The sequence below is a fragment of the Lolium perenne genome, chromosome 7, assembly GCF_019359855.2.
Source record: "Lolium perenne isolate Kyuss_39 chromosome 7, Kyuss_2.0, whole genome shotgun sequence".
NCBI lineage: Eukaryota > Viridiplantae > Streptophyta > Magnoliopsida > Poales > Poaceae > Lolium > Lolium perenne.
Window position 1 is genome coordinate 312,953,408 of NC_067250.2, and position 27,257 is coordinate 312,980,664.

Genomic DNA, 27,257 nt, shown 5'->3' on the forward strand with positions numbered 1-27,257 from the left:
AGAGCATGGGCGGGCGGTGGGGAAGAGTTGCCGGCCCGGCGGGCAGTGCATGAGAGTAGAAAGCGACACCCATCTCTTAACCGTAACTCAGTCCACATGACCCAATACCGCTCACGGAAACAGCTAATACAATGACAAACCGCCTGGAGGGGGTAATGTATCTGGTAATGCAAACCTGAGGGGGTTAAGTACTCCACTTGAAACCTGAGGAGGTTCTCCGTCCCAAACGTGAAACCTGAGGGGGTTATCTAGACTTCTTTCATGCCTATGCAGTGGAGCAGCAACGGCACGAAAGAAAATGCTCCTGAGCCCAAAGTGTTCGAAACCTATTGCTCGTGGCCCATTGGTTTCTCTACAAAATAATGAGACCATTCCTTTCAGATTACTTTGCGGCCCAACTAAATGTTGAGTGCTCACAGTAACAAATACATACTAGAGGATTACCCCGCGCGTTGCTGCGGGATTTGAAGAATGATTTAGAGATTGTCATCAGAAAATTCACTGTGATATGTATTAAAGTGAAACAGCTTAACACCAAAAAGTTAGCAGAAATGCATCCGCTCAATTCTTCTATAGTTCTTTCAGTTGCTTCAAAATAAGATGTAGATGTACAATTCAATTGATTAAAAACGGTTACATTGTGATTTACAGTAACACTGATTGCAAGTATACTGTAAAGTGAGTGAACACTGATGCATACCTACTCAATTCTAATCAAGTCAAAGAACCAAAACTGCAGCGTACATTAATTACATTTCATTCAGATGATTCAGAGAGGATTACATTGTACGAACAAAAGAAGCTAAAAATATCTAATGAGCCAAAAACATGTCATATTGACACTGTTTGCTATAGACTGTTGTACGCTAAAGACATGTAGGTTAGGCAGGGTAATGGTTATAGGAATGGCTCGATTATAGCCATTAGATACAATAAAAACTGAACGACTGTAAGACTGCATGACTTGTTGCATGAATTATAAAATTGAAAAATGTACATGGATTAGTTCTTTGCATGGAGTCAACAGCAGGATCCTGCAATCGGAAAATTGAGAAACAATAATCGATTTGTGCTAATCAAGCTGGTTTAGTTCTTAGTTAGCATGAAGATGAGGCTTACCAAATAAGTACAAAAGAAATACTATAATAAGTGCAGGATAAGCATGATGCAACAATAGAAGAGCGAACTGGAAGTTGTTGCTTAAAGAAACAGGAAATAAAAGAATAAATAAGAGGGGTATGATAAATAAAACACACTTACATTTGTTGACTTCTGAGGAGGTTCCAATCATCTAACTGGGGTGGGCATAAAATAGAACGAAGTTCTTACCTGGATCGACTCAATCCCTGATGTATGCAATGCACACCCTGTAGAAAATTTTCCCTGTACTTGGATTAAGCATAAATAGACATAACACTTAGGCCAATGGAAGAGTATTTGGAATTATAATCAGTATACATATATTCTCCACCAAATATAGACTACTTTGAATTAATTACAGAAAATGACTTGAAATTGATGCAGGAAAGAAAGGGCAGGGAGAAAACCAGCAGAACAGACATGGGATGATAGAGAAGATTAATCAATGAACTCCAATTGGTAGGTGCGGACGTGCAGTACTCATCCATCTTTCACCCGATGGTGTACGGGAAAATGTCAACAGTGTCCACGCTGCCCTTGAGATTTGAGAAAGTCGTACGGGGAAGGACCTGGAGGAGCACCTATGATGAATCAGAAACAGTGGGAAAGACTTGGTGATCTTGAGTTTGTCATGGTCTTATAAAACGCAGGGCAAGAGATGGATCGTCAGGCGAAAGCCAGTGGGAAGGGGAGAGGGTGGAGTAGACGAATAGGAAGAGCAAACAAATCGCTATAGTTATGTTATATTCCTTTATATCGTTGGTGCGCTTCGGGAATACAAATAGGTACATGGAAAGATCGCTAGTGGGCTGACGTGGAAAGCTATTTGTGTGCAGAAAAAATTGAAAATTTAAATAGTCTTATGACGTGGCAGGTCGATGAGGTGGCATGCTTGCATGTTGAGAGAATTACCTTTAGTGGGTTGCTCTCATTTAGATATTATAGATTTGTGTTTATGTATTTCAGTTTCTAATTAGTACTAGCTAGTACTATATTGCGGAAATGCGCTTTTGATCGTACCTGTATATGCTCATGCCACAAAAAAAAAAATACATTTTAAAACATCAAGAAAAAATTCCGAACAAAAATTCGTGTGTATATCTATGTTGCCATGCCAAGTTTTGCGGAAATCCTAAGCTTTTTGTGTCCTGTATAAAGAAGACAAAAAAAAATCTTGTGGAGAGCTTATTTCTTGCACCAAATTCGATATTTTTTACACATGACATATAAAACATCGATTTTTCGTGAAACGACTTTGTGAACACATAGAACATTAAGATGTATGTGCAAATAATACGATAAAAAAATTCATTTCAAAACCAGAAGCGTGTGCTCCCGGATGCAAAAGTGGCATGTCCACGTACTAGGTAATGTAGTCGTGTGTTGCCGCGTCCGCCCGTTGGAAACATATGATGTTTAAAAAAATTATAAATCAAAAACATTCAAATTGGTGTAACTTTGAGTAATCAAAGCTGCCACATGTGACCTCAATTGATCGTATATGCAAAACAATACAAGGAAGCCTTCGGCTCGCCCGCGCAGAGATCTACTACCAGGCAAGAAGAGGAAACAGAGCATGACAATGTCTTCCAAGTTGTCATGGAACACGAAAAATAGAGGCGGACACAACCTGCCGACAACCAGAGGGACATTGGCAATGGCATCAATCAGCAACATGCCTACAAATATCAATCAATAAACAGTAAGGAACAAAACCAATTTGCAAACAGAGAGAAAAGCAGAGCCTCATCCGGTCGTCAATCTCGATTGCGGGGATGGCAGAACGCTGACGCCAAGGATGGAGGAGATGGAGCCCCAGCGCGTCGATGCTTGACGGCTGGCACCGGAAGTAGCCAGTTCTGGCAAGAGCAACAGTCGTGGCGCTGGAGCGGCGAGCTGGGGCGCCACCCCCAACTCTCCTCTTCCTCTCGTAATTCTGGCGCGGCCCCTCCTCCGCAGCCTGCACCGCAATCCCCTACATCAGCTCCACCGGCCGTCTCCACACCCTGGCCTTCCCGCTCGACCAGTGGAGCCACACACACCCTGACCTGTTGTGCCTCGTTGAGAGCACCGGCGAGAATCCCCCGCGACCGGCAGGCTCGATTCGACTCTTGGGCCGAGTCATGAATGACCACAACTGTGGACGGCAGCCGCTGGCATGCGCACTTGCGGATACCACAACTTACCCACAAAGTTGACCTCCTTCTGCTGCGTGGGCGGTGGGGAGGCGCCACTGCAAGCACTGGCTCGATGCTCCGGCGGCGCGCTGACCAACTTTTCGTGGCGGCAAGAGTGGGGTGGGGAGGATCAGGTTGGGATGACGCGCTCCAAGATCACGAGCAGTTGGCGGCGCCGCCGCTGTCGAGTACTCAGACGGGGACCAACTATCTAGGTTGAAGGCGAGTACCCACACGGAAGACCAACCAGCGAGGTGGAGGGCCACTGGTACGTGAGGAGTTGCAACGTGGAATCTGCACACATCCACCGGCTACGGAGGAGCTCGGCCGGGGAAACTTCGCAGCAGCCGCAACTTCACCATGGGGGAATGGACCGCATCACGGAGGGGAGATTTCTTTCCAATAAGATGAATGGGGAGATTTGAGGATAGAGAAAGGAAGTGAGACAAAACGAAATTGAGGAGCTGTGACGGGACTTGACCCGATTCTTCGAGAACGCTAATATAGGTGAAACGTGGCAATTAGTTGAACATGAAACGTGCCAATCAATATAGGCAAACGCCGCTCTAATCCAACCGCTTTAAGCCCCACCGTGTTCACCGGTAACGATTACAGCAATAGGAACAGCAATAGAAACGAAGGCAGGTAGGAACCGGTAACCGGTAACCTTCCAAGGCAAGGAAAAAAGGAAACTAAAACGAGACAGTCGACTGATTTTATGTACCGTGTAAAATGAAAGCAACGTGCCGCACACAGATAGGAGAATGGAGAGGATAAATAGCCCATCTACAGTAGCTAAATTGATTTGGGTGTAGTAACTTGTTCAACTTTTATATAGTGTATAATATAATGCACCTACTCAACCGTGCTTTCTCAATCTCGATCTTGCTACATGCGTGAAACAATGACAGCGCTTTTTAAAAATATATGCTAGTTGATCTTGTAATGATATGAACTTGACGGCAAAAAGCTTATGAGCTATCCTCTCGCTAGCAAAGTGAAAGTCAACCCCTATATGCTTACGTGGATGAAGCGCCGTATTAGAGAAGAGATAAGTTGCTCATATATTGTCGCACCATAAAACTACAGAACGCTCTTGCCCAATTCCGAGTTTCTCGAGCGAGATCGATGACTTTACAAGGCTAGTGCGAAACTCAAGCGAACGACAACATCTGCAATGTATGAGTCTAAACAATTTATACTAAACAAATTTACCTTTTAAAACACTCCAACAATAAATTCTTACTATTTCTAATACAATATTTAGTGCATAATCTTAATTACTATTTCCAAATTCTATTTTAACAATAAAATTCAAAATTAACCCATAAATTCAAATACTTGCCATTACACTTGAACTAGTGTTAAATTACACATGCCATGTATAACATATTTATTTTTCGAGTTATAGTTTGCAATAATTTTGTGTTATCTGTTAACAAAAATAACATTCCCTCTATGTAATATTTTGTACCATATATACATATTTATATAGTGTTTTCTATGTCATACCTATTTTGTATTTTTAAATATCTCGACAAAGGGTTCTTCAATTTATAAGTCTAAATATTCTTGTAATGGATTGCCGAGTAGGATTTTCCAGCTAATTAATTTTACAAAATATGAAATTCTACAGGGTAGGAGGTGTCAACCAGTGGTTTGTTCGGCCAAAGAAACAAGAGTTTCCTCCCAAAAGTTGTTGGTGCATATAGTACAACTATATCTTGTTATCATATATCTTGGTAACAGGAATCATGTGAAAAATTGTGTGAATATAAGTTAATTAGAATGGTATTAGTCATTTGCATCCGCGAAAACAGTACTAGTAACAACAGCACTTAAGAACTGAAAGAAGAATGGTAGCTCAATCTATCTAAAAAGGACCGGAGAGAGTAGTCATTTGCATCCGCCAAAACAGTACTAGTAACTTCAGCACTTAAGAACCGAAAGAAGAATGGTAGCCCAATCTATCTACTCCCTCCGTTCACTAATGTAGCTATACAAGCGCTACCATTCATCTCATGATCCAGATTTCAGAACTGAAGAAGAAGGTAGGCCATAAAGAGATGCGGCCAACAGTAAACAAATGGAAAAAAACAAAGATATTTAAGAAAAAAATGATGGTTTTTATTTGCTAGAAAAGCCGTGCCGACGTCCGAAAAACCAAAGTCATAAGTCGCGAATATTCACGCGAACGAACGCGCTATACGTGTGCATATATAGTGCAAGGCATTGTGTGCCTATAGCATTTTAGATGTCTACAAGAGCTCTTCTTATAAGTTGATCCAAATCTTCTTGCCTTAGCAATGTGGGATTAAAATTGTAGCATAGCTTTTGAATCTTTAGACTTTTGCAATGAGCCACCTAGAAGCCAGTATTAGACGCTGTATAGCACTCGTTTGCGGGCTGGACCTAAGGGCATCTCCAACCGGGCGACCCATCCCGCGCCCGCGCGTCCGGATGGGTCGAAACGGACAAAAACGCGGCCCAGCGCGGGGACGCACCGCCAGCGGACGGCCGCGGCGTCCGGAACGACAGCAAACCCGGCCCAAATCTGGGCCGGGTTTGCGTGGCCGCGAATGGCACGCGGCGTCCTCGCGTGTCCGCCTGTCCGCGTGGCTGGCCCACCTGTCGGTGCCGGTCCTATTAAATGTGGACGGGGAAGGGGACTGTCCCTATCCGGTCCCCACTTTCCACTCCGTCCGCACGCGCGAGCTCGAAGCTTCCGCGCCGCCATGGCCCCGGCGCGAGTTCGAGCCGTCCGCCAACGACCACGAGGCCGGTAGCAGCCGGCAAGTCGCGCCGCCGGCGTTCGCAATGGGGCCGCCGGCGCCTCCCCGACGCGACCGGATCTACGTCACCGTAGCGGTGGCGCAGATGTTCTGGGACGCCGGCGTCCCAATGCCGTGGGGGGACGTGCACCTCCCCCACGGCTGGCACCTGAGCCCGGATCGGGTTCCGGTGCCGCCCATCCCGGCTCCGGCCGCGCCCGCTACGCCGAGATCCGGAGGCGCGCGCTCAGCTGCCGGCGGACCTCCGGCAGGACCCCGCGTACGGTGACGCAAGTCCCAAGCGGGACTTGTGGTTCGAGGTGGAGCACGATGCGCGCCGGCGCACATGCTTCACATCCGCGACGGCGGCCTCGCGCGCAGCCAGCCACACCTGCTAGGCGGGCTGGCCGCCGCCCGACGGCCTCTACATCAACGAGCCCGCGCCCAGCCCCAGCCGCAGCCCCGGGAGGAGGAGAACGACCCGGAGCTGCGGCGGCGCTCGCGGCGTCCCGCGAGCAGCGGGACCTCGACGAGCTGGCCAAATGGCCGCACCTCGCCGAGGCGCTGCGCACCTCCGCGCTGGAGGAGGCGGCCGGGAAGGCCCGGGAGGACGCCCGAGGCGGAGGCGTGGGCCTTCCCGGAGGCCGGCGCGCCGTCGGAGGAGGCTACGCGTCGGCGGCGCTCCGGGAGGAGGAGCGCCGGCCGCGCGCCCGGCGGAGGAGGAGGAGCGCTGTGCCACGCGCCCGGCGGAGGAGCAGCTCCGGCAGGCCCGCGCAGGGAACGGCTGCGCAGGCCGGCGAGCCCGCCGAACCCGCAGTCCGCCTGGGAAAGGGCGCAGTGGGAGCCCTGGCCGGAGTCCCCGGTGCCCTCCGGCGTGTCGAGCCGGAACAGCGCGTCGCCGCCGGGGGGCGTCGTCGTCATCGACGCCGACGATGACGAGTACTACTGGGGGTAGTACTGCCGGCGGCCACCGTGCTCGCAAACCCTGTGTAGGGTTTCTTTTTTTTTTAGTTTAAAGCCCATATAGGGCTTTCTTTTGTGTAAAAATTGCCCAAAATAGGGCTAAGTTTAATTAACCACTAGTTTAATGTTTTTTTGGCTGTTTTCCTTTTTTATTTTTATTTTTGTTATTTTAATTACATATGCGGTGCGTCCGCGCGTTGGGCGCAGCGCGCGACCCAAACGGACACGCGGACGCGGGGCGCTGTCCGTGTGTCCGGGCGGCGACCCAAACGGCCCAAAACGGACGGCCCAGCGCGTCCGTTTGGGTCGCCCAGTTGGAGATGCCCTAAAACCATGCAGTGGTGGAAGGGTGAATGAGGTGGGCCAATGTGATACTTTTAGGATGTCTCTTCATGCATGCATGGCCAGTTTGGATCCTTGCATGATATTTATTGTGCCCTCCCCCATGTTCTGTCAAAGCATTTAGCTGCCTGCTCCGTCTGCCACCGTCACTCGCGGCCGGCGGTGCTCCCTCGGGCGCCTTGTCGCCCCGCCCTGCTCGAAGCTCGGTCTCCGTCGCAAATATTGACTAGGTAGATTGTGGTTACTCCCTCCCTTCCCGAATAATTGTATTTTTTTCTATTTTAGAAGGTAAATATTTTTAAATTTGATTAAATTTTTATACATATATAGCATCATATGTGACATCAAATTATTATATTATTGATAGTAGAGATGAATTGCAGCGATATTAATTATCCAAACTAAGGACGGAGGGAGTAAATTGGATAGAACGAAACTCTTACCTTCAACACGTGCATAGAAACCAAACCACATTTATTCGGGTCAGCACATCACATTCTTAAAATAAAAAATCTGATCCTCCGCTTATCCAGGAAGAAAATTTTCTACGACTCTGTCTGAGCACTGGATAAGCCCATCGGTCTGTAAATTTTCTTGTTGGGCCAGCCCAACTGAGCCCCGCCATCGCGCAGTATCACTTGCCCGCTCCATTAGCTCAAAAAAACAAAAGAAAAGAAAAATCCCACTCCAGAACCTTCTTCCCCTTCCTTGGTTCCTCCCTCGCTGCCATTGATCGTCGACGCCAAAACCCCACGCTGCTAAACCCTAGCTCCTGCGCGCCACGGCCGTGGACGGCGAGGACTTGGTCGCGGTGCTGGGTTTCCTGCGTGACAAGGGCTTCGTGGCCACGGAGCTGGCGCTGCAGGAGGAGCAGACCCGCCTCTCCACCATCACCAACAACCCACAAGTCCCGCGCCGCAGGTACGCGCGCACCGCTACCCCCTCCAGGGCCTAGTCGGTTTGTGTGGAATCGCATGGATCGGGAGGTGTTGACAGGGAATTGAACTTATGTGTTCCCTGCCATCGCCCCCTCCCCTCCCCCAATGACAAGGGATTAACTCGTCAATGCCTACGGATTGTAGACTAGGATTTAGTTGGAAGTAGAGGGCAAGTAGATCTCGAGGGTTTCAGCCGGAAAAGTACTCGACTGCTAGAAAACAAGGGTTGTGTTGACAATGAAATCGATCCTCTCTTCGTCCCTCGACTCCCCCTTATATAGGAGGCGGAGCCGAGGGTTTCGTGATACAGAAGTTACAGAGTTCGGGAGACAATCTGAGTCCGTTCCGTAGTAGTTACAAGTCAATATTCCTAATACAATTCTATCTTTCCAAACTCTCTCCTAACTGGGCTTCCGGGCTTTATAATCTTCGGGTCGTGGGCCTTCAGTAAAACCCCGGTACCATCTTCGGCAGGCCCATTGGAGATGCCTATGTCAGTAGCCCCTGAGATTTTGCTTGAATCGAAGAATCAGGGGAAATCTCCAACTTTATAATTACCATACAACTTCTTCGAGTTAACACATATTTTTAATAAATTAATCATATATCGCACAGGGATAACGGTAATTCCAAACCCTTTTCCCTTATGTCAAAACAAAGGTACATGCTAAAATAGAAAATAAGATAGAGCCATGGACTACGAATATCATCATAGCTGGTTCATCTATGTTTTTGTTAAATTATTCCCTTACGACATGATTCAACACATATAGCTCCCACAATGGCTTGTGTTCTTGTCCATCTAATTCGGACACAAAATAGTGCGCATGCTTATACTGCCGAAAATGCACCATGGACATGTAAGGACTTTTTTTTTTTTGACATACGGACATGTAAGGACTTGAAACCGACGGCGACTTCACGAAACAGCATTGTCCCGCGAAAAATTAAAGACTCAAACAAGACACATTATTTCTTTTTTATTTCATACCATGATAGTTATTTATGGACTTAATTAGTTTGAAAACTGGCACGATGAGGACATCCGAAAATGCCAAGTAAGTGCGAAAGTATAAAATGGGCTTTAAGTACTAGTTTTTCAATATTCAATCACGCCCCTAGGGAGGCCATGCTTGGCGCGGTTGCCGAGATACTTCAAATCCTCTGGCAAGGTCAACCTCAACCTCAAGTAAAAATAAAGTAAACTAAAAAAGGAAATAAATTTCAGAGAAAAATATGGATTTTATTTGCTAGAATCGCGAATATTCTAAGTCGCGAATATTCACGCTGTGACGCACGCGCTATATGCGGGTGTAGTGCAAGGCACTGTGTGTCTATAGCATTTTAGATGTCGACAAGAGCTTTCCTTATAAGTTGGTCCAAAGTTTCTTGTCTTAGCAATGTGGGACTAAAAATTGTGGCCTAGCTTTGGAATCTGTAGACTTTTGCAATGCGATACCGAGAAGGCAATGTAGGCCCTTTGCATGAAGACGTTGATGAACCCTTGCTACGCGAGACGCGGGCCGTGTCGGGGAACTTCCACATGCCGAGGTGGAGGTGGGTGAGGGTGGTCATGCCTAATAAGGTGGCAGGGAGAAGGAAGTCGAGCGGGGACAGACGGTTCAAGAGGACGAGTTCCTGGATGCCCTTGGTGGCGAGGGTGTGGAGCCAGGGCGTGAGCAGGTGTTGGAACTCCTCCATGTAGCTACTGGTGAGGTGGACGCAGCGGAAAGGGCCCGGGTGCGCGTGGAGGATGCGGGAGACGGCAGAGGTGATGCGCCGCGCGTCGACGATGACATGGAGGATGTGGGAGTCGACGAGGACGAGCGGGGTGGAGCGCCAGACCCCGCGCTAGCGGCGGGAGAGCGCAGCGGTGCGCGCGGCCTCCAGGATGGGGAGGCGGGATACGATGTTGCCGAGGAGCTCGTCGGGGAGGCTCCTGACGCGGTCTACGCCATCGTGGGGGAGGAGGAGGAGAGTCGAGCGTCGACGGAGGCGGGCGGGTCCGGGAGGGCGCAGTGGGCGTCGGAGAGCACGCGGGCGAAGTCTGCTTCTACCTCGTCAGGTGTTGTGTTGTGATCCAAATTCATATACTAAAGGGAGGCTAACTTCTGACGAGCGGAGCGAGGCCCGTCGCCGGAGGCTTGGGCCGAAGCGTAGTGGTGGTGAAGGTGAGATGGTTGTTACTCTTGGGTTCTTGAAACTCTAGACAGCTTTGAGGCCTTTGTGGAGATTTCATGGGAGCCTCCGATTAAGTTGTGGATGTTTGCCCTAAGCTTTGTGTAAGACTCGGTTTCCGCCTCGAAGGAAATCCCTTAGTGGAACCGTGACTTAGGCCTTTGTGGCAAGGGTCACCGGAGAATAAGGTGCTGCCTTTGTGGCGTTCAGTATATATGTGGTTTTCTACCGCATATTGGGGTGAGGCCTTTATAGCGTTGGTGTGCATCGAGCAACCACACCTCAAGGCGAGACCTCATGTGGCACTTGGGAAGCACTAAGCCATCGCACCTCTCCAACGGAGATTAACACCTGCAAGAGTGTGAATTGGGAATAAATCATTGTCTCCGCATGGCTCGATTATCTGTATACCCGAGCTCTCTACTTATACAATTTAATTTGTGATAGTCTTCGTGCTTGAATTTATATATATTTTGTTATCACATAGTTGCTTATCATGCTTAGCATATGTTGTTGACGCGCATAGGTGAACCGTAGTTTATAAGTTTGGTCTTGACAAAGTAAACACTTATTTTATTTCGCATATATTTTATTGCGCATTTGTTAAGCTCATCTCAGATTTTTTTAACCACCTATTTACCCGCTCTTCAGGAGGCATTGTGTCCTTTGAGTTACACATGTCATGTACAACATATTTATTTTTAAGTTATAGTTGGGAATAATTCGGTGGGTACAACTTTATTTGGTGATAAAATAACATTCATCTATTCATCTATGTAGTGTGTTGCACCATGTAGACATACTATATAGTGTTCTTAAATTTTGTTCCTATTTTATATTTTTAAATATCTTGACAAAGGGTTCTCCAATGTATGAGTCTAAACAATTTATACCGAACAACTTTACCTTTTAAAACACTCCAACAATAAATTCTTACTATTTTAAATACAATATTTAGTGCATAATCTTAATTGCTATTTCTAAATTCTATGTTAACACTAAAATTCAAAATTAACCCATAAATTCGAATACTTGTCACTGCACTTGAACTAGTGTTAAACTACACATGCCATGTATAACATATTTATTTTTCGAGTTATAGTTTGAAATAATTTGGCGTTATCTGCTAACAAAAATAACATTCGTCTATGTAATATTTTGTACCATATAGATATATTTATATAGTGTTTTTCTATGTCATACCATTTTTTTTATTTTTAAATATCTTGAGAAAGGGTTCTCCAACGTATAAGTCTAAATATCCTGATAATGGGTTGCCGAGTAGGATTTTCCAACTAATTAGTTTAAAAAAATATGAAATCCTACAGGGTATGAGGTGTCAACCAGTGGTTTGTTTGGCCAAATAAACAAGAATTTCCTCCCAAATAACATCATCTTCCCTTGGTAGGGTTATAATTGGTCATTGGGCATGTATGCTCAGTTCATGGTCACATGAAAATAATGTTTGTAAATACTTAGAACATTTAAGAATTCAATATTAAGTTGCAGCATTGATCTCCACTCTTGGTTTGATGTAGTTACCGTCAGATGATGCAATCAAAGGGAAACACCAATGCATTGTTCGTACATCATCATTGTGAAAGAGTTAACGTGCATTTGTATTCCTTTTATTTGAGAGACCACTTCACAGTGGTTAGAAGTTGTAAACACCCGTTCTCATATGGTGATGTTGTGGACTTCCTCCACATTTGCAAATGGGGTTGTGCTTGCTTACTGTTACTCATGGGCACAATCGATTTTCTGACACCCCATGGGTGTGGTTTAGCTGTCGGAAGCCATTGGGCGAAGAAGTAGGAGGGAGAGAAGAAAGCTAGAGGGGAAAGATCTTCCGCCACCGCTGCTCTCCTGCCACTACAGAAATCCAGTTTTGCTCCGCCCCCTTGTCTCCACCACCAGCCGGCCGCCTACCACCGTCACCCGCGGCCGGTGGAGCTCCCTCGGGCGCCTTGTCGCCCCGCTCTACTAGAAGCTCGGTCTCTGTGTTGCCTGCCAAAATCCACCGGCGAGCTTGGCGACGATCAACACCGTAGAGCCGGGAGGCTCTCAGGACTGCGGTTGGCCCTGGTCCCTCGGGCGACGGCGCAATGTCTTCGGCACACGTCCCAGCTAAATGCAAGGGCGTGCCACCTGACCTATACCTGGTCAGGGAGGTGTTGGATTGCTTCGATTAGCTTCCTGCATGGAAAAAACACGTAAACATTAAATACGAGCCCCGATCGGCTCTTAAGTTGTTCTGTGGATCGGCTCAAAGAGCCGATTGTCCCATGGTTCGTATTAGATTTGCAATAAACATGGGAACCTTGCTTAATCAATATCAAGATGGACCAATCTACGACAGTTTAGGGTTTTCACCGCATAACCGGAACATCCTACGCGTAATTGGGCCTAGCAGACACGTAAGATAATAGGAAAGCTAGTCCTAAAGAGGCCTAAAAACCTCGGCAAGGGAGTCATAGTCACCGTCGAGGCCAGCAAGAATGTAGGCGGTGAACTCAGAGTCGCGGAGAGGCTCACCAATGGAAGCAAGGGTGTCAGCCAGCTTCTTGACCTTGTTGTAGAAAGCGGTCATAGTCCCATTCTCCTTGCGAGTTTCGCTAAGCCGTGCGGATAGCCATGGACTGAGCCGTCGATTGAGACGAGAAGCTCGACTCCAAGATGTCCCACACCTCATGTGACGTTGCAGCAAAGAGGACCAGCCCAGCAACACCCTCACCAAGGGAGGACTATATCGCCGAGAGAATGGCTTGGTCTTGAGCAATCCACGCACGGTACATCGGATGGTGCGAGGACGGACACGGCAATGTGCCAGCGACGAACCCTTCGAGGTAATGGCTGCGAAGAAGTGGGAGCACCTGAGCGCGCCAATACAGATAGTTATCCGGCTTAAGCTTTACCGGGAGAAGATGCGAGAAGATAAACGGCGGCGACGGGATCGCGGCCAGAGCAGCTTCGACATCCAGGGAAGGGACATGGGACGGCGCCGAAGGAGATGGCACCACAGCGGCAGGGTAGAGCGATGAAGCGCCGTACGTGTGCGGGGCCCTGTGCGGCGGGACACCATAGGGCGACGGAGAGGCACCATAGTGTGGCGCTGTCGCATAGGCACCGTGTCCATGGAACGCGCCATACGAGGGCAGCGCTGTCGGCGGAAGTCCATATGGAGCTCCATAAAGAGGGAAGCCCGGGTAGCCACCATAGCCGGCATAGGCGGCCGGAGTAGGGGCGGAATCAGCAGGGCCCGCTGCGGAGTAGATGGGGGCAGCGGGGGCAGGAACGACCGCGCGCATCATCGGATGGGCGGCAGGCGGAGGCGGCTGTGTGGGCACCAGCGAAGGTGCGACAGCCGGAGGTGGCAGCGGCGCAGGCACCTGAGAGTGCGGGGCGGCTGCTGATGGCAACGGAGGCGGAGGCCGAGCCGCCACGGGTGAGGTCGTCGAGGACGCACCCGCGTACAGTGAGGAGACGGGCCCGGCGAAGAGAGCCCCGGCAGATCGGGACTGCAGAGGGCCGAGGGAAGCCACCGCGATATAGGGCGCCGTCCCACCATTGAGAAGGTGCGCGAGGAACGGCGGGACGAACGCATGGTCCAGATGAACAGGGGCCGGCAGCACGGACAGATGCCAAGGCGGCGATCGTGTCGGAGGCGACGACGTCGGCGGCCGTGGCAGCAGCGTCGCTGGAGGCGACGGCGGCGGAAGGCGGAGCGGAAGACATGTTTTTAGGTTGGAGATCGATTGTCGTCTGATACCATAACAAACAATAGTTTTAGGGTTTGTGGCACACCTCCAACGTGGGGTGGCCTTTGCATTATATAGGGGTACAATACAAGTACAGGTAGGATTACAACACACGTATATCCTAATATATACAGAATCTAAGCTACCATGCATCTCATGATCCAAATTTCAGCACTGACGAAGAAGAAGGTAGGCTATAAAGAGATGCGGCAATAATTCACTTGGGTCTATGCAAATCAATTAGGACATGAAACGGCACACAACCTGCAAGGGTCAAAAACTTCTGCCAGCTGGAACAAGAGTTAATTTTCCCCATCATCAAACCTCATAATGTTTAGCAGCAACTGTGCAACCTAAAACCATTCTCATCAGATCAAACCTGGCTAATGAAACTACACACGAATACAATAGGTGCTTCACAATTGCCATCAAACAAGACAGTCAGAATGGTAGTCATTTGCATCAGCGAAAACAGTACTACTAAATTCAGCACTTACTTCTCCACATAATGTAGCAGCAATTGTGCAATGTAACACCACTCACCAGATCAAATCTAGCTAATGAAATCACACAGAAATACAGTAGGTTCTCCACTATCGCCGTCATAAAAAATACTGGTATTTACCACAGAATGGTAGTCATTCGCACCATCTAAAACAAAACTACTAACTTCACCACTCAAGCTAATCACGTTTGCAGAAAAAGAGCCAGGGCAGAACATCAAAAAGAACTGAAAACAGTGCATGTCCATACTGTGACAGCATACCACATTAAGAACTTGCAGATCAATTTACTTCCCGCATGAAATATATAGGCACCGTTGACTTAGATTGCGAAAGGGTCACCAACAGAAAATTCGGATGATCTTTTGTATCTCCGCATGTTGTCTCCTTCAGGCTTAGGATTTATAAAGACCGTGATTGAGGAGCCTGCACTAGCCCGTTTCATGGACCCCAGAGGCGCCACATTGGAATGCAAATCCTCCTCCGAAGTGAAACTTGTATGGGCGATCACTAGCACCGCCTCCTTCAGCACCAGCGCGCTCCCAAGGAAAAACTTGAGGAACGCAAGCTCACTTCGTCCCCATTTGAAATAATGGAACACCAGCTGCTTGATGCACGAGCGGATGCATTCTATGGTACCTGACTCATTCCAAAACTTGAGGTTGACCTTCCCAGAGGGTTGATCAGCTTCTGCAGACTAAAAATTGTAATTAATCAGCGCACATTAAGTACAACAAGTATTGATGGATCATGCAGCAGATGGTGCAAATGAATGCCAAAAGATGCATCAGGGGCTTCACCATGAGATGGAGCGTCTCAATGTTTGGAAAGCATCTGAGCATAGTCGGGATCATCTTGACATCATTACGGACGCCAAAACACACCTCCAAAGCCAGGATCCTCACACTTGGTACCATGATGCTTGGGCTGGCCTTTGCCCCAACCTGCAATCGCAATCTCAAAGCACCCAATTGAGAGAAGAAAGATCGCACACACTTATACACTGATCATTTAGGTACGATGTGCAGTAATAGAGCAAATGGAAAAAAAGATGAGCAACCTTGATGACCCCCAGCAATTGCAGCTTGGGGGCATGGCCGATGCTCATCTTGTTGCTGGCCGCGCCGAAGCCCCAACCTCCTGAATAGATGAATCGCTCAAGGCATGGGGCGTGCACCACAGAGATTTCTTCAAATGAGCATCCGACGATCTGCACGCAACGGAGGCTCTGGCTGACAAGGCGGAGGGGAATCTTGAACATATTCTCTCCGACACAGAGCGTCTCCAGCACGGGGCTTCTGTCGAGGATGAAGTCCAAATCCCTGCTCTCCATGAAGACGCTGATGAACCCGAGCTCACGGAGGTTAGGGAAACAGGTGGCACGCGAGACGCGGGCCGTGTCGGGGAACCTCCACATGCCGAGGTGGAGGTGGGTGAGGGTGGTCATGCCTAAGAATGTGGCAGGGAGAAGGAAGTCGAGCGGGGACGGAGCGGTTGAAGAGGACGAGCTCCTGGATGCCCTTGGCGGCGAGGGTGTGGAGCCAGGGCGTGAGCAGGTGTTGGAACTCCTCCATGTAGCTGCTGGTGAGGTGGACGCAGCGGAAAGGGCCCGGGTGCGCGAGGAGGATGCGGGAGACGGCGGAGGTGACGCGCCGCGCGTCGGCACGCCCGACCACGGTGCCGGCAGGGAGGATGTGGGAGTCGACGAGGACGAGCGGGGTAGAGCGCCAGACCCCGCGCCAGCGGCGGGAGAGCGCGGCGGTGCGCGCGGCCTCCAGGATGGGGAGGCGGGATACGATGTTGCCGAGGAGCTCGTCGGGGAGGCTGCTGACGCGGTCGGCGCCGTCGTGGGGGAGGAGGGAGGAGAGGCGAGCGTCGACGGAGGCGGGCGGGTCCGGGAGGGCGTAGTGGGCGTCGGAGAGCACGCGGGCGAAGTGTGCTTCTACCTCGTGACGGTCATGGCCTTCGCGCCGGAACCGTTCCTCCTTCGAGGGGTCCATGAACAAGGGTGGCACCCGGGTGTCCATGGTCGCCGCCGCCGCCGCCGCCGCCGCCGGAGGCGCTGGGATGGGGACGAGGGCTATCGATGCCTGTGCGAAAGAAGTCTACATACCCCCCATAGGTTTCACGTTTGGAGCGTTTAACCCCCCCAGGTTTCAACTAGAGCAAATAACCCCCCAGGTATCACTTACCAGTTAGTTAACCCCCCCAGGCTGGTCATGGCTGTTTTAGCCTATGTGGAGAGTGGTTTTGGCCACGTAGACTACAGGAGATGGGGAAGAAAAGTCCGATGCTGTGGCTGCCGTCCTCTCTGCTTATGGCGCCGGCGCCCGCGCTCGCCGACGACGCTCCCGGCGCTCGCCGATTCATCCTCCTGAAGCTCGTTGTTGTCCGCGCGGCAACAAATCCTCCTCCCAGCGCTCTCCGACGCGCTCCAGAGTCCAGAGCATCGGCAACACGGAGATCATGGACCGCTCTCCAGAGCATCGCCATGAGCGCTCTAGACTCCAGAGACTCGGCAATGCGGAGATCCTCCCGACGCTCGCCTACGAAGATGCCCGCGACGCGCTGGATCTCCTTCACTGCCCCCTCCTCCAGCGTGGACGCCGCCCTAGGCGAGGTCGTGCGCCGCGTAGAAGCCGGCAACAGCGACGGCGTCGCCAAGAGGCAGACGATCGATAATGCGGGCCAGGCCTTCACCAAGGAGAGGAGCGCACGCCGCCGGGTGCCGGTGACAGTGTCGGCTCGTCCAAGGCTGAACTCGACCAAGGCTGCAGGCAGCGCTGAAGCAGCCCGACTGCGCGCCCGCCTCGCGTCCAGGAGCGCTCCTTAAGCCACGTCTTGTCCGCACTCTGCATCGACAGCGCTCGTCCTGAGCCGCGCGTCCGCTTCGCTAGCACCCCACCTCGCCGCGCGTCCAGGAGCGCGTACTCTGCATCCAACAAGTCGCCGTCGAGAAAACAGAGCTTCCGTAGAAGCCTGCGGCATAGACGGGCAAGGTTCGTGCTCCTTCTTCCCCAAATTAGGTACCCCTTTCCCTCTTTCGTGCAGGACTCAGAGGATGGACGAACTGGAAGAGGACAGATCGAATTGGAGATTCAAATCGGAGAATTGGATTTTTATCATCAGTAAGGAACCTAGAGGTTGGGATATATGTACGCTGTGACGAGCTTCCAGTGGAGTATTGCTGCAACGCGAAGACCCTCCCAAATCGCGAAGACCCTCAACCGCGAGCTGCATCGCCTCCGCGTCCGCCGCCCTATACACTTGCATCGGCATCGAGCCCATGGCCCCGTGGATTTCTGCGCCTGTGCACTTGCATCGCCATCGACCGAGTCGTCGTCGAGTTCGACCCCCCACGACGGCGCAGCGGCGAATCGCACCGGGCGATGGGGAAGAGCATGGGCGGGCGGTGGGGAAGAGTTGCCGGCCCGGCGGGCAGTGCATGAGAGTAGAAAGCGACACCCATCTCTTAACCGTAACTCAGTCCACATGACCCAATACCGCTCACGGAAACAGCTAATACAATGACAAACCGCCTGGAGGGGGTAATGTATCTGGTAATGCAAACCTGAGGGGGTTAAGTACTCCACTTGAAACCTGAGGAGGTTCTCCGTCCCAAACGTGAAACCTGAGGGGGTTATCTAGACTTCTTTCATGCCTGTGCAGTGGAGCAGCAACGGCACGAAAGAAAATGCTCCTGAGCCCAAAGTGTTCGAAACCTATTGCTCGTGGCCCATTGGTTTCTCTACAAAATAATGAGACCATTCCTTTCAGATTACTTTGCGGCCCAACTAAATGTTGAGTGCTCACAGTAACAAATACATACTAGAGGATTGCAGCGCGTTGCTGCGGGATTTGAAGAATGATTTAGAGATTGTCATCAGAAAATTCACTGTGATATGTATTAAAGTGAAACAGCTTAACACCAAAAAGTTAGCAGAAATGCATCCGCTCAATTCTTCTATAGTTCTTTCAGTTGCTTCAAAATAAGATGTAGATGTACAATTCAATTGATTAAAAACGGTTACATTGTGATTTACAGTAACACTGATTGCAAGTATACTGTAAAGTGAGTGAACACTGATGCATACCTACTCAATTCTAATCAAGTCAAAGAACCAAAACTGCAGCGTACATTAATTACATTTCATTCAGATGATTCAGAGAGGATTACATTGTACGAACAAAAGAAGCTAAAAATATCTAATGAGCCAAAAACATGTCATATTGACACTGTTTGCTATAGACTGTTGTACGCTAAAGACATGTAGGTTAGGCAGGGTAATGGTTATAGGAATGGCTCGATTATAGCCATTAGATACAATAAAAACTGAACGACTGTAAGACTGCATGACTTGTTGCATGAATTATAAAATTGAAAAATGTACATGGATTAGTTCTTTGCATGGAGTCAACAGCAGGATCCTGCAATCGGAAAATTGAGAAACAATAATCGATTTGTGCTAATCAAGCTGGTTTAGTTCTTAGTTAGCATGAAGATGAGGCTTACCAAATAAGTACAAAAGAAATACTATAATAAGTGCAGGATAAGCATGATGCAACAATAGAAGAGCGAACTGGAAGTTGTTGCTTAAAGAAACAGGAAATAAAAGAATAAATAAGAGGGGTATGATAAATAAAACACACTTACATTTGTTGACTTCTGAGGAGGTTCCAATCATCTAACTGGGGTGGGCATAAAATAGAACGAAGTTCTTACCTGGATCGACTCAATCCCTGATGTATGCAATGCACACCCTGTAGAAAATTTTCCCTGTACTTGGATTAAGCATAAATAGACATAACACTTAGGCCAATGGAAGAGTATTTGGAATTATAATCAGTATACATATATTCTCCACCAAATATAGACTACTTTGAATTAATTACAGAAAATGACTTGAAATTGATGCAGGAAAGAAAGGGCAGGGAGAAAACCAGCAGAACAGACATGGGATGATAGAGAAGATTAATCAATGAACTCCAATTGGTAGGTGCGGACGTGCAGTACTCATCCATCTTTCACCCGATGGTGTACGGGAAAATGTCAACAGTGTCCACGCTGCCCTTGAGATTTGAGAAAGTCGTACGGGGAAGGACCTGGAGGAGCACCTATGATGAATCAGAAACAGTGGGAAAGACTTGGTGATCTTGAGTTTGTCATGGTCTTATAAAACGCAGGGCAAGAGATGGATCGTCAGGCGAAAGCCAGTGGGAAGGGGAGAGGGTGGAGTAGACGAATAGGAAGAGCAAACAAATCGCTATAGTTATGTTATATTCCTTTATATCGTTGGTGCGCTTCGGGAATACAAATAGGTACATGGAAAGATCGCTAGTGGGCTGACGTGGAAAGCTATTTGTGTGCAGAAAAAATTGAAAATTTAAATAGTCTTATGACGTGGCAGGTCGATGAGGTGGCATGCTTGCATGTTGAGAGAATTACCTTTAGTGGGTTGCTCTCATTTAGATATTATAGATTTGTGTTTATGTATTTCAGTTTCTAATTAGTACTAGCTAGTACTATATTGCGGAAATGCGCTTTTGATCGTACCTGTATATGCTCATGCCACAAAAAAAAAAAATACATTTTAAAACATCAAGAAAAAATTCCGAACAAAAATTCGTGTGTATATCTATGTTGCCATGCCAAGTTTTGCGGAAATCCTAAGCTTTTTGTGTCCTGTATAAAGAAGACAAAAAAAAATCTTGTGGAGAGCTTATTTCTTGCACCAAATTCGATATTTTTTACACATGACATATAAAACATCGATTTTTCGTGAAACGACTTTGTGAACACATAGAACATTAAGATGTATGTGCAAATAATACGATAAAAAAATTCATTTCAAAACCAGAAGCGTGTGCTCCCGGATGCAAAAGTGGCATGTCCACGTACTAGGTAATGTAGTCGTGTGTTGCCGCGTCCGCCCGTTGGAAACATATGATGTTTAAAAAAATTATAAATCAAAAACATTCAAATTGGTGTAACTTTGAGTAATCAAAGCTGCCACATGTGACCTCAATTGATCGTATATGCAAAACAATACAAGGAAGCCTTCGGCTCGCCCGCGCAGAGATCTACTACCAGGCAAGAAGAGGAAACAGAGCATGACAATGTCTTCCAAGTTGTCATGGAACACGAAAAATAGAGGCGGACACAACCTGCCGACAACCAGAGGGACATTGGCAATGGCATCAATCAGCAACATGCCTACAAATATCAATCAATAAACAGTAAGGAACAAAACCAATTTGCAAACAGAGAGAAAAGCAGAGCCTCATCCGGTCGTCAATCTCGATTGCGGGGATGGCAGAACGCTGACGCCAAGGATGGAGGAGATGGAGCCCCAGCGCGTCGATGCTTGACGGCTGGCACCGGAAGTAGCCAGTTCTGGCAAGAGCAACAGTCGTGGCGCTGGAGCGGCGAGCTGGGGCGCCACCCCCAACTCTCCTCTTCCTCTCGTAATTCTGGCGCGGCCCCTCCCCTCCGCAGCCTGCACCGCAATCCCCTACATCAGCTCCACCGGCCGTCTCCACACCCTGGCCTTCCCGCTCGACCAGTGGAGCCACACACACCCTGACCTGTTGTGCCTCGTTGAGAGCACCGGCGAGAATCCCCCGCGACCGGCAGGCTCGATTCGACTCTTGGGCCGAGTCATGAATGACCACAACTGTGGACGGCAGCCGCTGGCATGCGCACTTGCGGATACCACAACTTACCCACAAAGTTGACCTCCTTCTGCTGCGTGGGCGGTGGGGAGGCGCCACTGCAAGCACTGGCTCGATGCTCCGGCGGCGCGCTGACCAACTTTTCGTGGCGGCAAGAGTGGGGTGGGGAGGATCAGGTTGGGATGACGCGCTCCAAGATCACGAGCAGTTGGCGGCGCCGCCGCTGTCGAGTACTCAGACGGGGACCAACTATCTAGGTTGAAGGCGAGTACCCACACGGAAGACCAACCAGCGAGGTGGAGGGCCACTGGTACGTGAGGAGTTGCAACGTGGAATCTGCACACATCCACCGGCTACGGAGGAGCTCGGCCAGGGGAAACTCGCAGCAGCCGCAACTTCACCATGGGGGAATGGACCGCATCACGGAGGGGAGATTTCTTTCCAATAAGATGAATGGGGGAGATTTGAGGATAGAGAAAGGAAGTGAGACAAAACGAAATTGAGGAGCTGTGACGGGACTTGACCCGATTCTTCGAGAACGCTAATATAGGTGAAACGTGGCAATTAGTTGAACATGAAACGTGCCAATCAATATAGGCAAACGCCGCTCTAATCCAACCGCTTTAAGCCCCACCGTGTTCACCGGTAACGATTACAGCAATAGGAACAGCAATAGAAACGAAGGCAGGTAGGAACCGGTAACCGGTAACCTTCCAAGGCAAGGAAAAAAGGAAACTAAAACGAGACAGTCGACTGATTTTATGTACCGTGTAAAATGAAAGCAACGTGCCGCACACAGATAGGAGAATGGAGAGGATAAATAGCCCATCTACAGTAGCTAAATTGATTTGGGTGTAGTAACTTGTTCAACTTTTATATAGTGTATAATATAATGCACCTACTCAACCGTGCTTTCTCAATCTCGATCTTGCTACATGCGTGAAACAATGACAGCGCTTTTTAAAAATATATGCTAGTTGATCTTGTAATGATATGAACTTGACGGCAAAAAGCTTATGAGCTATCCTCTCGCTAGCAAAGTGAAAGTCAACCCCTATATGCTTACGTGGATGAAGCGCCGTATTAGAGAAGAGATAAGTTGCTCATATATTGTCGCACCATAAAACTACAGAACGCTCTTGCCCAATTCCGAGTTTCTCGAGCGAGATCGATGACTTTACAAGGCTAGTGCGAAACTCAAGCGAACGACAACATCTGCAATGTATGAGTCTAAACAATTTATACTAAACAAATTTACCTTTTAAAACACTCCAACAATAAATTCTTACTATTTCTAATACAATATTTAGTGCATAATCTTAATTACTATTTCCAAATTCTATTTTAACAATAAAATTCAAAATTAACCCATAAATTCAAATACTTGCCATTACACTTGAACTAGTGTTAAATTACACATGCCATGTATAACATATTTATTTTTCGAGTTATAGTTTGCAATAATTTTGTGTTATCTGTTAACAAAAATAACATTCCCTCTATGTAATATTTTGTACCATATATACATATTTATATAGTGTTTTCTATGTCATACCTATTTTGTATTTTTAAATATCTCGACAAAGGGTTCTTCAATTTATAAGTCTAAATATTCTTGTAATGGATTGCCGAGTAGGATTTTCCAGCTAATTAATTTTACAAAATATGAAATTCTACAGGGTAGGAGGTGTCAACCAGTGGTTTGTTCGGCCAAAGAAACAAGAGTTTCCTCCCAAAAGTTGTTGGTGCATATAGTACAACTATATCTTGTTATCATATATCTTGGTAACAGGAATCATGTGAAAAATTGTGTGAATATAAGTTAATTAGAATGGTATTAGTCATTTGCATCCGCGAAAACAGTACTAGTAACAACAGCACTTAAGAACTGAAAGAAGAATGGTAGCTCAATCTATCTAAAAAGGACCGGAGAGAGTAGTCATTTGCATCCGCCAAAACAGTACTAGTAACTTCAGCACTTAAGAACCGAAAGAAGAATGGTAGCCCAATCTATCTACTCCCTCCGTTCACTAATGTAGCTATACAAGCGCTACCATTCATCTCATGATCCAGATTTCAGAACTGAAGAAGAAGGTAGGCCATAAAGAGATGCGGCCAACAGTAAACAAATGGAAAAAAACAAAGATATTTAAGAAAAAAATGATGGTTTTTATTTGCTAGAAAAGCCGTGCCGACGTCCGAAAAACCAAAGTCATAAGTCGCGAATATTCACGCGAACGAACGCGCTATACGTGTGCATATATAGTGCAAGGCATTGTGTGCCTATAGCATTTTAGATGTCTACAAGAGCTCTTCTTATAAGTTGATCCAAATCTTCTTGCCTTAGCAATGTGGGATTAAAATTGTAGCATAGCTTTTGAATCTTTAGACTTTTGCAATGAGCCACCTAGAAGCCAGTATTAGACGCTGTATAGCACTCGTTTGCGGGCTGGACCTAAGGGCATCTCCAACCGGGCGACCCATCCCGCGCCCGCGCGTCCGGATGGGTCGAAACGGACAAAAACGCGGCCCAGCGCGGGGACGCACCGCAAAAGCGGACGGCCGCGGCGTCCGGAACGACGCAAACCCGGCCCAAATCTGGGCCGGGTTTGCGTGGCCGCGGATGGCACGCGGCGTCCTCGCGTGTCCGCCCTGTCCGCGTGGCTGGCCCACCTGTCGGTGCCCCAGTCCTATTAAATGTGGACGGGGGAAGGGGACTGTCCCTATCCAGTCCCCACTTTCCACTCCGTCCGCACGCGCGAGCTCGAAGCTTCCGCGCCGCCATGGCCCCGAAGCGCGAGTTCGAGCCGTCCGCCAACGACCACGAGGCCGGTAGCAGCCGGCAAGTCGCGCCGCCGGCGTTCGCAATGGGGCCGCCGGCGCCTCCCAGACGCGACCGGATCTACGTCACCGTAGCGGTGGCGCAGATGTTCCGGGGACGCCGGCGTCCCAATGCCGTGGGGGACGTGCACCTCCCCACGGCTGGCACCCGAGCCCGGATCGGGTTCCGGTGCCGCCCATCCCGAGCTCCGGCCGCGCCCGCTACGCCGAGATCCGGAGGCGCCGCGCTCGGCTGCCGGCGGACCTCCGGCAGGACCCCGCGTGCGGTGACGCAAGTCCCAACTGGGACTTGTGGTTCGAGGTGGAGCACGATGCGCGCCGGCGCACATGCTTCACATCCGCAACGGCGCGGCCTCGCGCGTAGCCAGGCACACCTGCTAGGCGGGCTGGCCGCCGCCCCGGCGGCCTCTACATCAACGAGCCCGCGCCCCAGCCCCGGCCGCAGCCCCAGGAGGAGGAGAACGACCCGGAGCTGCAGGCGGCGCTCGCGGCGTCCCGCGAGCAGCAGGACCTCGACGAGCTGGCCAAATGGCCGCACCTCGCCGAGGCGCTGCGCACCTCCGCGCTGGAGGAGGCGGCCGGGAAGGCCCGGGAGGACGCCCGAGGCGGAGGCGTGGGCCTTCTGGAGCTGGCGCGCCGTCGGGAGGAGGCTACGCGTCGGCGGCGCTCCGGGAGGAGGAGCGCCGGGGCCGCGCGCTGGCGGAGGAGGAGCGCCGGGCCACGCGCTGGCGGAGGAGCAGCTCCGGCAGCAGTCCGCGCGCGAGGGAACGGCTGCGCAGGCCGGCGAGCCCGCCGAACCCGCAGATCCGCACAGGAAAGGGCGCGGTGGGAGCCCTGGCCGGAGTCCCCGGTGCCCTCCGGCGTGTCGAGCCGAACAGCGCGTCGCCGCCGGGGGGCGTCGTCGTCATCGACGCCGACGATGACGAGTACTACTGGGGGTAGTACTGCCGGCGGCCACCGTGCTCGCAAACCCTGTGTAGGGTTTCTTTTTTTTTAGTTTAAAGCCCATATAGGGCTTTCTTTTGTGTAAAAATTGCCCAAAATAGGGCTAAGTTTAATTAACCACTAGTTTAATGTTTTTTTGGCTGTTTTCCTTTTTTATTTTTATTTTTGTTATTTTAATTACATATGCGGTGCGTCCGCGCGTTGGGCGCAGCGCGCGACCCAAACGGACACGCGGACGCGGGGCGCTGTCCGTGTGTCCGGGCGGCGACCCAAACGGCCCAAAACGGACGGCCCAGCGCGTCCGTTTGGGTCGCCCAGTTGGAGATGCCCTAAAACCATGCAGTGGTGGAAGGGTGAATGAGGTGGGCCAATGTGATACTTTTAGGATGTCTCTTCATGCATGCATGGCCAGTTTGGATCCTTGCATGATATTTATTGTGCCCTCCCCCATGTTCTGTCAAAGCATTTAGCTGCCTGCTCCGTCTGCCACCGTCACTCGCGGCCGGCGGTGCTCCCTCGGGCGCCTTGTCGCCCCGCCCTGCTCGAAGCTCGGTCTCCGTCGCAAATATTGACTAGGTAGATTGTGGTTACTCCCTCCCTTCCCGAATAATTGTATTTTTTTCTATTTTAGAAGGTAAATATTTTTAAATTTGATTAAATTTTTATACATATATAGCATCATATGTGACATCAAATTATTATATTATTGATAGTAGAGATGAATTGCAGCGATATTAATTATCCAAACTAAGGACGGAGGGAGTAAATTGGATAGAACGAAACTCTTACCTTCAACACGTGCATAGAAACCAAACCACATTTATTCGGGTCAGCACATCACATTCTTAAAATAAAAAATCTGATCCTCCGCTTATCCAGGAAGAAAATTTTCTACGACTCTGTCTGAGCACTGGATAAGCCCATCGGTCTGTAAATTTTCTTGTTGGGCCAGCCCAACTGAGCCCCGCCATCGCGCAGTATCACTTGCCCGCTCCATTAGCTCAAAAAAACAAAAGAAAAGAAAAATCCCACTCCAGAACCTTCTTCCCCTTCCTTGGTTCCTCCCTCGCTGCCATTGCTCGTCGACGCCAAAACCCCACGCTGCTAAACCCTAGCTCCTGCGCGCCACGGCCGTGGACGGCGAGGACTTGGTCGCGGTGCTGGGTTTCCTGCGTGACAAGGGCTTCGTGGCCACGGAGCTGGCGCTGCAGGAGGAGCAGACCCGCCTCTCCACCATCACCAACAACCCACAAGTCCCGCGCCGCAGGTACGCGCGCACCGCTACCCCCTCCAGGGCCTAGTCGGTTTGTGTGGAATCGCATGGATCGGGAGGTGTTGACAGGGAATTGAACTTATGTGTTCCCTGCCATCGCCCCCTCCCCTCCCCCAATGACAAGGGATTAACTCGTCAATGCCTACGGATTGTAGACTAGGATTTAGTTGGAAGTAGAGGGCAAGTAGATCTCGAGGGTTTCAGCCGGAAAAGTACTCGACTGCTAGAAAACAAGGGTTGTGTTGACAATGAAATCGATCCTCTCTTCGTCCCTCGACTCCCCCTTATATAGGAGGCGGAGCCGAGGGTTTCGTGATACACAAGTTACAGAGTTCGGGAGACAATCTGAGTCCGTTCCGTAGTAGTTACAAGTCAATATTCCTAATACAATTCTATCTTTCCAAACTCTCTCCTAACTGGGCTTCCGGGCTTTATAATCTTCGGGTCGTGGGCCTTCAGTAAAACCCGGTACCATCTTCGGCAGGCCCATTGGAGATGCCTATGTCGATAGCCCTGAGATTTTGCTTGAATCGAAGAATCAGGGGAAATCTCCAACTTTATAATTACCATACAACTTCTTCGAGTTAACACATATTTTTAATAAATTAATCATATATCGCACAGGGATAACGGTAATTCCAAACCCTTTTCCCTTATGTCAAAACAAAGGTACATGCTAAAATAGAAAATAAGATAGAGCCATGGACTACGAATATCATCATAGCTGGTTCATCTATGTTTTTGTTAAATTATTCC

The 27,257-nt window shown here is 49.3% G+C and overlaps 1 pseudogene; it reads right to left on the reverse strand.

The window, feature by feature from the left end:
* Nucleotides 1–15,047: 15,047 nt before the first annotated feature.
* On the reverse strand, nucleotides 15,048–16,860 carry LOC139833417 (F-box/FBD/LRR-repeat protein At5g22660-like; annotated as a pseudogene).
* Nucleotides 16,861–27,257: the final 10,397 nt, after the last annotated feature.